This window comes from Schistocerca gregaria, unplaced genomic scaffold (genome assembly GCF_023897955.1).
Source record: "Schistocerca gregaria isolate iqSchGreg1 unplaced genomic scaffold, iqSchGreg1.2 ptg000178l, whole genome shotgun sequence".
Classification (NCBI taxonomy): Eukaryota; Metazoa; Arthropoda; class Insecta; order Orthoptera; family Acrididae; genus Schistocerca; species Schistocerca gregaria.
Window position 1 is genome coordinate 981196 of NW_026061728.1, and position 12355 is coordinate 993550.

General features: G+C 46.3%; 1 non-coding gene across 1 annotated transcript; it reads right to left on the minus strand.

The window, feature by feature from the left end:
- Window positions 1-11898: 11898 nt before the first annotated feature.
- Trnak-cuu (transfer RNA lysine (anticodon CUU)) lies at window positions 11899-11971 on the minus strand. Its single transcript has one exon. It is a non-coding gene; the product is annotated as a tRNA-Lys (tRNA).
- Window positions 11972-12355: the final 384 nt, after the last annotated feature.

The window sequence follows — 12355 nt, forward strand, 5'->3', positions numbered from 1 at the left end:
TGCCTTTTAAATTTTTTTTAATTTTTTAATTGTTTATTTTTTTTATGCATCTCAGCGCTAGGCAGTCGGCGGCAAGGCGGGCAGGCGTCGCATCCTGAGGCCTGGCCACGATGTCACTGCCATACCCCGCACTCATTCGCATGGTTTTGTGGTTTTATGTTATGGCTATTTGTGTATTATTCATTTTTGTATTAATTTTTAAAGTGGCATCATGTGCGCCAGTGTTTTTATACATATAAACAGAATGTTAAAATAAATCCATGTCTGGTCTTAGGATTACGCAGCACACTATGAAATCCAGCACAGCAGATACTCTAAGTTGGTCTTCGCGTACAAATAATTTTCCCAGTTTCCATGTCGTTTATTGGTATGGTGAATTCTGTTGCCAGATGGTTGATTGTGGATTCCTGCTTCTCAAAACCTTGAGCATGCTATGCGTTTGAAGATGCGCGCTGGTAACGTGGGGGCACCATAGAGCAGGGACATGCCAAACAACCATTTCCCGTATTATAAGTCCTCTTGATAGGAATAATAGAAGCTGCAGAAAACTTCTGGTTCTTACTAAATCTTTGTGCAGCTTTGATGAAAGATAATGCGAAATGAAAGTAAACAAATGAGGATCCTCTTCAGGGTGTCGCACTGCGGAACCAAAAGTAAAGTGCTTTCATTGCAAAACGAAAAGGAACACCAAAATACAATTAAATGTTCGAGGCCGAGTGCACGATGTACTCTGTACCGTCTATTGATCCATGATGCAAATCACCCACATCTGACGGTGCGGAGCAGACCAATCCATGGAAACAATAACAATAATAACAAAGTAGTGAAAAAAAAGAAAAACTCCGCCCAATGGATTTAGAAACTTAAATTCTTCCATCACTTAAAGCAATAGTGAGAAAATATTGGAACTGGTCTTTATACTGTCGCAATTTCTTAATCGCATAGTACTCTTCGATGAGGTACATCTGATAATCGTGTAGCGTTGCCGTTGTATGGACGAGCATGTAATAGACGAACTGGCCCATGAGCCAGACATAACTATTATTCTTAGATTGAGGATAAAGCTGCCAGTCCGGTCGGAGCGCGTCTTGAAGTTGAATGGAAGTATCCGACGTCCTATTAATGACAGCGAGTTTCTTTCGTGTCCACTGCCATATCTGTGTTTGATCCCTGCAGTGGAAGAGATGCGGCAGGGTTTCCACTAGGTTACACTTGGCACAAAACGGGGTGGGCCGCAGCTTGATTTTGTGCAATTTCTCTCCAGTGGGAATCACCTTATTGACAGCGTCATACCAAACAGATCGAACTCTGGAACGAAGGAACGGATAACTAATGTTCTTCCATATATTTCTATAGTTTATGCCTAAATGTTTCTTCTCAATTGGGTTATTCAGCTGCCGTTTAGTAAGAGCACGATAGATCTCCGCCGTGTGGAACGGATGCGGGTTATCCTGAACATAGCTGAGCTCCACATAATATCGCCAGACATAGCTGAGCTCGGGATGAATGTGTCCCACATACGTTGGCGCAGACAACTCCTTTGGACGTAAGGTCTTGAAAAGCTGTTCCGTAAGGCTATTTTGGTTACTGTGTAGTATGCGGGAAGTACGAGTTAAAAAAGTAGCCACACATTGGGATTCAAGGTCTTTGACGCCTAAGCCACCTCGGGAACGAAGTAACGAGGTAGCTTTAAAGGAAACTTTAAAGATGTTCCCTCTCCAGACATACCAGCAAGCAAGTGCTAAAAATTTTTTCGCAATGGCTGTTGGGATTGGTAAAACAGCGGCAGTATGATAGAGCTTACTGAAAACGTAACTATTAATAAACTGTGCCCTCTGCATCCGGTCTAAAGACCGCATGTTATGTTCTTTGATCACCGCACGTAAGATGGTAAGCTTGCGTTCCCAATTCGCGTTGAGCATTGCCTGGGGATGTGGTGATATAACCAGGCCTAAATGCCACAGATGTTCGGTCTTCTCCAACCAAGAAATATCGATGGAGTTCGGATTACGACCCAACGGCATGATTTTGGACTTTCGCTCATTAAGTCTGGCACCACAAGCGACAGAGTACTGATGGACAATCCGACGAACTGACCCCAGCTCTTCGGTGGTAGTAATAATCACACTGATATCGGCGGCATAGGCGTGGCAGACCGTTTTGTTGTTTAACGTTTGCAACCCATGTAAAGTTATGTAAAACTTTTTAAGAAGTGGCTCTATAGCAATCGAGAATAAAGTCATGGAAAGGGGGCACCCTTGTCGTACTGCTTGTCGCATAGGCACAGGGGCGGTTAACTGGCCGTTAACCTTCACGCGTGAAGACGTTCCGCAGATACATTTCTTAATAAGCTGTCGAAAACGCTGACTGAATCCCATTTTACTCATTGTGCGCAATAAAAATCCGTGATTAATTCTGTCAAACGCCTTATCGAAGTCGAGAAACAGTAACGCCAAATCAGTGTTGGTAATCCAAGTTAAATAAGCCAGGTCACGATATTCACACAGGGCATTTAACATAGATCGACCACTGACTGCACTCGTCTGATAAGGGCCAAGTACTTTGCCAAGAAGCACTTTAAGCCTGTTGCTTATAATCCTAGTCAAGATCTTGAAATCGGAGTTAAGCAACGTAATGGGCCGAAAATCATTTAACATAGTCGGATTTGATGTTTTAGGAACCAGGACAACCATTCCTTGCGTGAACTGCGGGGGGAAGGCAGCATACGAGAGCAATTCATTGTACATTTGGGTCAATTCGTCGCCGATCACATCCCAATACCGTGAATAAAATTCGACCGGTAAGCCGTCTAAGCCGGCAGCTTTGTTCTTGGCAGCGCACGCAATAATGGACTTAACTTCAGAGTAGGTGACATTGGCCAAGAGATCAGCGTTATCATCCTGATCCACTGTGGAGGCGATGTCGGTTAAAAATCATCCCCCGCCGATAGATCGGTATCTGACTCAGAATAATGTTCTCGAAAATAATTGAAGACATACGCCTTGATAGCACCCTGCTCATTGTACAGATGCCCCCCAGCATCCGTAAGATGAGCAATAAGTTTTTGTTTACCACGTTTCTTTTCCCGTATGATATGGAATAACGATGTGGACTCGTGGGAAACGTCATCAGAAGAGCGCGATCGTACCCGATTACCAACAAGTGCTTCACGAACTAAAGCTGTAAGTTTTGCTTTGATACGCTTGATGCGGATCAGGTTGTCGGACAATGCGGAGGGATCGCTGTACAGCTGGCGTAAACCGAGGAAATAAAATTCTAGAGACTGTTTCCTCCAATAAGCCCTGGTCCTGGCAAACTGGCAAAGACATTTCTGAATCCGCGGCTTAACAAAATCCGTCCACCAAAGAATGCGCTCCCTATACCGAGCTTGCCTCTGGAGGCACTGCTGCCACGTGGCAACGAGGCAACGCCTTAAGTCCGCTTCTTCTAGCAGAGAGACATTCAGCTGCCACGTGCCGCGTCCCAAAAATGTCTTCTGTCGCAAATGCCGTAACGTTATGTGGTATGCGGAGTGGTCACTAAAACTGAGCGGCCATAGTTCACAATCACGAATGGTATTTAAAAGATCTTGAGAAACATAAAACCTATCCAGACGGCTGGAAGAAGCAGCGCTCACATAGGTATATCCCATCGTGTGTGGTCGAAGGTGACACCAACTATCTTTTAAATGCAGTCCATCTGTTAACATTAGTAGCTCGGGACAAAAATTAAAATTCGGACGTTGATCTGCTTTTCGCAAAACGCAGTTAAAATCCCCACCCAGGATGATCTTCAGACGAATGTTTGTTAATAATGGCACAACTTCAGCCCTAAAAAAATCACTTCTGTCCCGTCTGCCAGCGGACCCTGTCGGGGCGCACACGTTCAGGAGGAGCAAATCCTCTAATTGGACGGCAATGCCGTGTCCCGTTTCTAAGATCGCTGTAGGTTGGTAAGCGATGCCAGCTTTGAATAAAATCGCAGTTCCCGTCTCAGTGCCTAGATTTAATATGGCATCATACCCAGGTATTTCTCTAACCTTGGGTGACACAACTTCTTGGAAGAAAACTATATCGATATCTGCTGCATGTAGAGAGTCGGTCAAACATTTAAGTTTGACATCGGATGCGATCCGATTTAAATTAACTGTGGCAAGTGTGTAATCTTGCATGGTGGGGATAGGAAGGGTCCGTTTTATTCACTGTCGTCGGCCCAAGACTTTTCGGATGGCGTATGCTGATGGCCAGTATCCATCAGCTCAGGACTCGGACGGTCGACATGCATGTCCATATCGGCCTCCCCCACGTGGCGGGCGACGGAACCCATTTCATCTGTGCTGCCGCGGTCACTGCCGTCTTTTCGGATCTGCTTTATGGTGCGCTGCAGTTTCTTTTCCAGTGCGTATCTCCTCCTCACTCTGCTTCCGTGCCGCCCGCTTAGATTTCCCCGTTCTTTGGGGAGGTGCGTCGGCGTCAGAAACGGTTTTGGTATCCGTCAAGAGGCTGTGCGTAGAGCCTTCCTCAGATTGGTCACTGCCGGGAGGGAGGGGTGTGTGGGGCGCAACGTCAGGGGTGCAAGAAATGCGCGACCTGTCGCCACCATCCGACAACTGTTTCAGCTCAGCGTACATGGTTGGAGTAATGACGGGAGTCGGTCCTGCATGGTCGGCACGACGGCCGACAGTCGTGGAAACCTGCAGGTGTGCAGCGTGGCTGTCGGCATCGGTGACATCACTACGAACGGGACATTGGCGGGTTGTCGCAGAGTTGTTGACAACAACTGCGCCGGCGTCTGGGGTCACCGCAGCCGGTTGGTGGAGCGTCGGGTGTGTCACAGGCGACTCCATCAGAGTCTGGGCGTAAGACAACCGATTGTCATCTTGCCCATCGAGAGGCGTAAGACGATGTTGCATTCTTCGTCGACCCGCCCGGACACGGGGACAAGCAGGTTTTAAATGGTCGGTAGAACCACAAATTACGCAAGTTCTCGGTTGTCCTTCGTACATCACCACCGCTCGAAAACCCTGCACCAAAATGTTGGACGGGATGTGCTTCGTCAAATCAATTTTCGCATTCCTAAAGCCATTATCTACATTGAAATGTCTGTAACCCCTCCACTGCTCGGCATGAATTTGCAGGACATTACTGTAGGGAGACAAAGCTTGCCGAATTCTATCGAAGCTAACTTCGAAAGGCAGATTAAATATCCGGCCGTTTCGAAGCCCTAGGCCAGCATGACTAACAGACACTGCATATTTCGCCTTTAGAATTCACAAAATCCGCTGTGCCCTCCGTGAGGGTCATAATACGAACGCAAGGATCGTCACTAACAAATTTTACATACACAGCGTTCGCAAGAAAATCATATGAAAAGCCAAGAACTACTTCATCTCGCAGTCCTAAACGATCGTAAAACCAGTCAACGAGTTCATGAACCTGAGGTCAAGCATATCCATACGGAAATCCAAATCGTAGCGTGTAACGTCTCAACACATCTTCCATCACTTTCTTGAAGTACTACTTACAGTACCAACAGCTGCGGGCGACGCCAAGCTGCTGTTTCCCACCCATTCGTTACATTCAACCTCTTACGAGACTGACCAAATATAGACTGGGAACAAGACCACACATTTTGTGCATTCGGAATCGAAGGCGGGGCGTCCCTCGCCGCATTTGCTACGATGGTCATTTGATACTTCTGTAGAAGCAGCGGCGCCGCCGCCGCCGCCGCCGCCGACGACCGCGAGAGGCTCTGAGATATGTGAGAAATACATCTATAAAATATAATTCAGACTGCCTCGTCCCACATTATGCTGTACCGCTTTGGCAAATGCTTTATCTGCGCTATTCGCCTTAATCACATCTGAGAGTAATTCTTAATAAAACGCCTGTCGCTAATTGTTCGTCATCCCAGATACTGTTTGCTATACGGCCACGATGCACAACTGATTTCCAAAATTCGTCTGCCTCCTGTGAGGATCGAACTCACGACCCCTGGTTTACTAGACCAGCGCTCCGCCACTTTTATTTTTTTTATTTTTATTTTTTTACAGACTGTAAGCACTAGACAATCAGAACAGCTACAGGGCGGAGTAATTCACATCCTCAGCGGTAATTGCATTGTCACAAAGGCAGAGCAATTCCATAGGCGTCAGCTTCAAAAAGGTCGCATGCCGATACCCGGGTTCGAACTAGGGACCCTTAGATCTTCAGTCTAACGCTCTCCCAACTGAGCTTTTTTTTATCAACAACTAAAACACTCTTCTTTGCTTGTCTCTGATTGCTTCTGGAGAAGTATAGAAAAAAAATAGCTCCGTTGCTAACACAAGAATTGTCCTCATTTTCCGGCGTACTGGAGTCTGCGAGTGGCGGGGGTGGGAACCAGGACGCGTCACAGAAGCAGTGAGTGGGGCCTCTTCGCGGCACCACTGGTGTCCTGCGGCCCGGGCCCACCCACTTACACTCACATGTCTCACCCTATACCCATTCTATTAAATGTTAATTTAAGCATATTGCCGAAAATGTTGCCATGATTAGGATATCCGCAGGTTTTTGCGAATTCGATGTCCATAAACAGCTTGAATTCTAAGTGATCGTCACCACCAAGTTTATTAAAAACATAGCTGGAATAGGTGCCCAGCAACCACATAACTACATTATTTTTCGACGGCGGATAAAATCGCACGTCGGGTCGAGACAACATAGTTGAAGGTATGTTGGTGGTTGTGGTCCTCGTAATGATGGCTAGTTTTTCTCTCAGCCAACTCCAATTTCGTGCACGTTCTCCGCAGGTATAACTGTGCATAACGGTATCCACCAGTTGACGGCTATGGCACAGAGTTGTATCACTGAGTCCGATTTTATGTAGCCTCTCACTTGTACTAATCACTTCATTGATTGCTTTGTACCATGCAGTTCGAGCGGCTGAAGTAAGGATCCTGGAACTGACATTACGCCACACTATATCCCAGTTGATGCCACTGCACTTCGTAACAATTGGATTTGGTCCTTCATGTTGTCGCCAGTATGCCAATATTGCTGTAGCTGCTAAATGTCGAGAATTTAAGCTCTTGACTGATGTAGCTGCATGCAAGGAAATAGTCGCGGATGTATTTGAGCTTGTAACTGATGGTCTGAATGTTCAGCGGGGGGTCAAGGCTTTGCGGCCTGACAGCATAGAATAATTGCGCCGTAATGCCCGAAGGGCAGTTGGTAAGGATAGAGACCGTCCTTGTGACATAGAGAGCCGCTGCCTTTTTCTTGATGTCGACTAAGCCCATCCCTCCGTTCAGGGGGTGGAGTGTAGCAGTTTTGGCAGATACACGAAAAATTTCCACGCGCTAAATAAAATTTGTTATCGTCGACATAGTATTTCTAGCAATGACAGCAGGGAGCGGCAGGAGCTGCGCCATGTAGTAGGCTTTTGATAAGATACAGGCATTGATAAGTTGAATGCGATCAAATTGGTTGAGGCTGCGATGGTAATTATCAATTAGGGCTCCATTTATTTTACGTGCTACATCTCGCCAGTTTGCCGCTATCATCTGTAGAGAGGACGCCATCAACATGATCCCCAGAGCCTTGTGTTCTCTGACTTGTTTAGCATAATCAACACGCAAATGCTGGAGGCCACAGAGGTTCAGAAATTTGCTTTTGTGTTCATTTAACTGCGCTCCTGACACCAGACAGTATTTCCGAAGTTCAGCCTCTAATACGGTGACATCATCGACATCGCGAATCACTACACCCACATTGTCGGCATAAGCTCCGATTACACTTTTTACCCCAGAAATTGTAATCCCAGTGAGTTTCGTCTGCAACTGTTGTAACAGAGGTTCAAGGAAAAGTACAAAAGCAACATAGACAGAGGGATCCCTTGTGGAACCCCTCGGTTGATTGGTATTGGTCGCGTCAGTCGTGAGTTGACAGAAAGTTTTGCAGTGATTCCCATGGCCGCGTTTTTAATCATGTCAATCGTGTTCCGAGAGTAGCCCAATCTTTGCATAGTCTCGAGAAGGTAAGCATGATTTACGAGATAAAAAGCTTTAAAAAATCAAGAAAGATCAGCCCACATTTCATGTTACTAGCGTTCGTTAACGCAATGACGTCGCGGTAAAAAGCAGCCGTTTGCAGAATTGTTCTCCTGAAGGCGCATGTCTGCTGTTGGCCAATGATTTTAGCAGTGAGTGGCGTGAGTCTCATGTTAATTGCGCGAGCCACGATCTTATAATCCGAGTTTAACTACGATATTGGGCGGAAATTGGTGATAGTTTTAGTACCTCTGTTTTTAGGGAGAAGCACAATTTTACATTCCTTAAAGAAGGGTGGGACAGACGTTCCTTGCAAGACTTCGTTCACGACGTGAGTGATTTTGTCCCCGATGATGTGCCAATATTGCTTGTAAAATTCAATTGGTAAGCCATCAGGGTCCGGCGATTTCCCAATCGGCGAACTGCAGACAACCCCCACAACATCTTTATTACTGAAGGCCAACGAGATAGAGTCATTGTCTTCCCTAGTTACGGTAGATGAAATGGCACTAAACAGTCCATCATAGCAGTCATCGTGTAGAGTCACTGATGCGTAGGTTTTGACAAAATAGTTGTGCAGTGCTGTGACAATCTCTCGTTATGTGTCAACCGTTGTTCCATCCTCGAGTTTCAGGGCGTCAATAAAAGTCCGCCTCCTGTTCCTTGTATGTTTGAGGAGGTGGTACAGAGTCGCTGCTTCATCATCTCTGACCGACGTCACTTTAGATTTTATCTTAAGGCCGTCCAGTTTCATCCTCTTCAGATTGATTAATTTTGCCTTTATTTTCCGAATGTCGTCAATTCTGGTGGCCGTCGCGTCTGCACGATCGTACAGGTCCCGTAAGATTGTGTAATAAAATTCCATCGTCTTTTTGATTTCCGCCGCCCTTTCAATTCCGAATGACATGATAACTTTTCGCAGTTTCGGCTTTGCCTGCAGAGTCCACCACTCTATAGTGCTGCGAAACTTGTGAGTAGCGCGCAAGCACTGCTCCCAAGCACGACGCACCCCCTCCTCCAGCAAAACATCCGATAACAAAGACACATTCAGGTTCCATTGATCTTTATACCATCGCGTGGGTTGGGGAAGTAATTTCAAGCACGCGATGACACCACTGTGATAGGAGAAACTGGAGGGGATCGTCTCTACTTTTAATAAATCATTCTCGATAACATCGGAAACATAAATCCGGTCGATTCTGCTGCAGGAATATGCGACGATGTGAGTGAAGCGTGCCAATGTCGGGTACCTAATTTCCCACGCATCTTTAAGTTTGAGGTCGGTCACGAGGCGCTTTAATTCAGACGAATAATTAAAAGTTGGGGACTGATATTTCCTGGATAAGACACAATTAAAATCACCACCAATGATAATGTGTCGGGGATTTTTCCGAAAGAAAAAAAGTAGCTCGTTCCGCTCTATAGGTATTGCCAGAAGGTGCGTACAAGTTGATGATGGTGACGCCGAAAACAGTGATCCCGATCCTTCTACCCGATTCCAATTTGTCGATCTGAGTAACTGGAATCCCTTCTCTAATTAAGACTGCGGTGCCCACGGTCGTTTCCAGGGAAAAATTTGCAATGCCGACAAACCCAGGAAGAGTAAATTGTGGCATCGACACCTCCTGCAAAAGTGGTATATCAGTACCGGGCTCATATAGATATTGTTTTAATGCATGCAGTTTCACTTCTGATCAAATTTTATTAATATTGAGGGTCGTGATCGTATAGGCCTGTGACGTAATAACGGGACGTCTGAGAGAAGGAGGGATCAACTGCCGTTAATTGCCCACATCTCCATGCCATTCCATGTGAGTAGCGGCCGCGCAATTCCTGTCTGGAGCGTCACTGAGTTGATCTCTTGCATCTTTGTTTTTACTCTTTTTCCGGACAGCATTAACATTTGGTGGTACTTGGATCCTGTGACGGACACTCTGCAGCACCGCTGCAGTCGGAGGTGTGGGAGGGTCTTGGGTGATGTCAATCGTCTCTCCCGACACATCTTGCGCCGGGAGCGCATGCGCCGAAACCGCTGGCGAGCGATCAGCTGAGCCACCACTTTCACTATCAGCTTGTTTGGCAACACTCGCTGCCCGAAGTTGTTTGTTGTCACTGACAGTCCCAGGCTGCTGTGTTTGTATACCGTCGCGGAGTTGATGACATTCATGTTGTTCTGAGGCTAGGGTCGGAGCAGTTGCCACGTGTTGTGTACCGTCCGCTCCCGGAGACATTGTTTGTATACCATAACGGCGAGCCGCGATGTGAGTACTTCCAGTAGATACGTGAGCCATATCTACTTGTTGACTTTCCTGAGTGTGCTGTTGCGGAAGTTCTGAGACATGAGCCTGTGGTAACTGAACGGCGTCGACGGAAGTATCGACGCTTGAAATTGCGGTAGAAGAATCGTCCACAATCGCTGCACCGGTTATAACTTTAGTACCCGAAGCGATCCCCCGTACGACCGATTCCGCGGTCTCGTGCGCACTGAAGGTTTTATCATCAGAGTCACGGCTGTCACAAGTTCAACGCCTCTTATTAGTCGTGGCATCGACCTTCGCGGGTGGCGTAGCACCATTGTCTCTCCTTACCAGAGCTGGAAACTCTTCAGGGCGAAATTCTTTTAGCTCTTCCGAAGGTACGGCAGAACTAGGGACCTCACCCTCTACGATAGGGTTATCCGAAACTACATCAGCCAACGTAAGACTTTTACGCTTCTGTAGCGAATTTTTTAGCACAAACATTCGCCTGGGACAGTCATGACGCAGGTGACCACTCTCATTACATATATGGCATGTGGGAGTTTGGCCACTGTAAGTAACATGAGCCCTATAGTCACAAACGGTAACATGCGAGGGTATATTCTGCTTTATATGCATTTCTACTGATCGGACGCCACTGTAACATTGTAACCTGTGCTGGTTTGACCACCGTTCGTTACGAATCTGCTTGATATCCCCGAATTTGGACAGAACTTCCTTCAGATAACAATCTTCTACTTCAAGGGGTAGGTTAAAGATACGCACATTGGTATACTCCACATCGGCATTGGAAATGAGCACAGTACTTACAGACTCGTCCCGGTGTCGAAAAACAGCTCTCCCTCCGTGTTTCGTCAGAATCTCTTCCAGTAATACAGGATTCAGCAATTTTACAAATAAGCAATATTCCTCGGTATCATAATACGCCGTGTGCACTTGATCAGAGGTAATTCCAATGACATCCACAACCCAATCTGGTATTTCCAAGGCACTAGGCTGCACAGAACGGGTAGACTTGTCAAATTCAAATCAGAGTGTACACTTTCTCGGAAATAACCTGGACATTGCAAAACGATAACTAGCAAAGGAACCGCTAGAAGAACACAAGAATGAAAATCAAACTCAAGAACAATATACACTAAATAAAAACACTTCACGATAAAGAGAACACTTAAGTTGTTATCACGACTTGTAAACACGTGGCGGAGTGGAGCACTTTACACGTCCGATCAGCACGGTGTCACAGGCGCGACTTCCACTGAGCTAAAGAGGCACGGCCTAGCGGTTCTTTTGAGTACTTCGTCCTTACGGTCGTCTCGATCATCAGTCTTCAGCTGACAACACTTCATATCACCGACTTATATTTGCAGCTTTGGCGAACCATTACTGCTTGGCTACACATCTGACACGTAACCGATGTACTCTCTAACCAACACCACTTGCATTTCAGAAAATGTCTTTCTCACATGTCTACAAAATCGCCTTCACCTTCAAATACAGTTTCCTTGCGACTGACGGAGACCTAGGCAAAGTTTAAAGTTGCTATTTCCATTACATAACGTTCATCAGAAAAACGGTTATTATCATCTGCAGCGGAACAAAATTCCGGTTCGCCCAGTGTGGGGCTCGAACCCACGATCCTGAAATTAAGAGTCTCATGCTCTAGCGACTGAGCTAGCCGGGCTGCCTCGGTAAATATGTGCCGGGCAGCACGTCACACAGTACTCGTATGGGTTGGGTGGTCCCATGCAGAATCTCTCCATGTTGCCTAATGTTTTCTTAACGTCACACTCGTCACGTACTTCACTTTTATTTCATAATCATTTCTGAGAGGTAAAGGAATTGAATGAAAACCTGCAGAGTTAGTGGCGTCAAAATTAACACACATACTTGATGTGGCTCATAAGCCGAACGAGTTACTTTCCGACGTTGTCTTAGATGTGCAAGTGCCAGTCAAAACTCGCGGCGACGGAACTCTGCCGACCATTTCGTTAGTTAACACCGGTCTTGTTGTGTGTGTTTCAAGCTCAAGAGCATCTCCAAGCAGGAAATGGTCAACAGAAACATT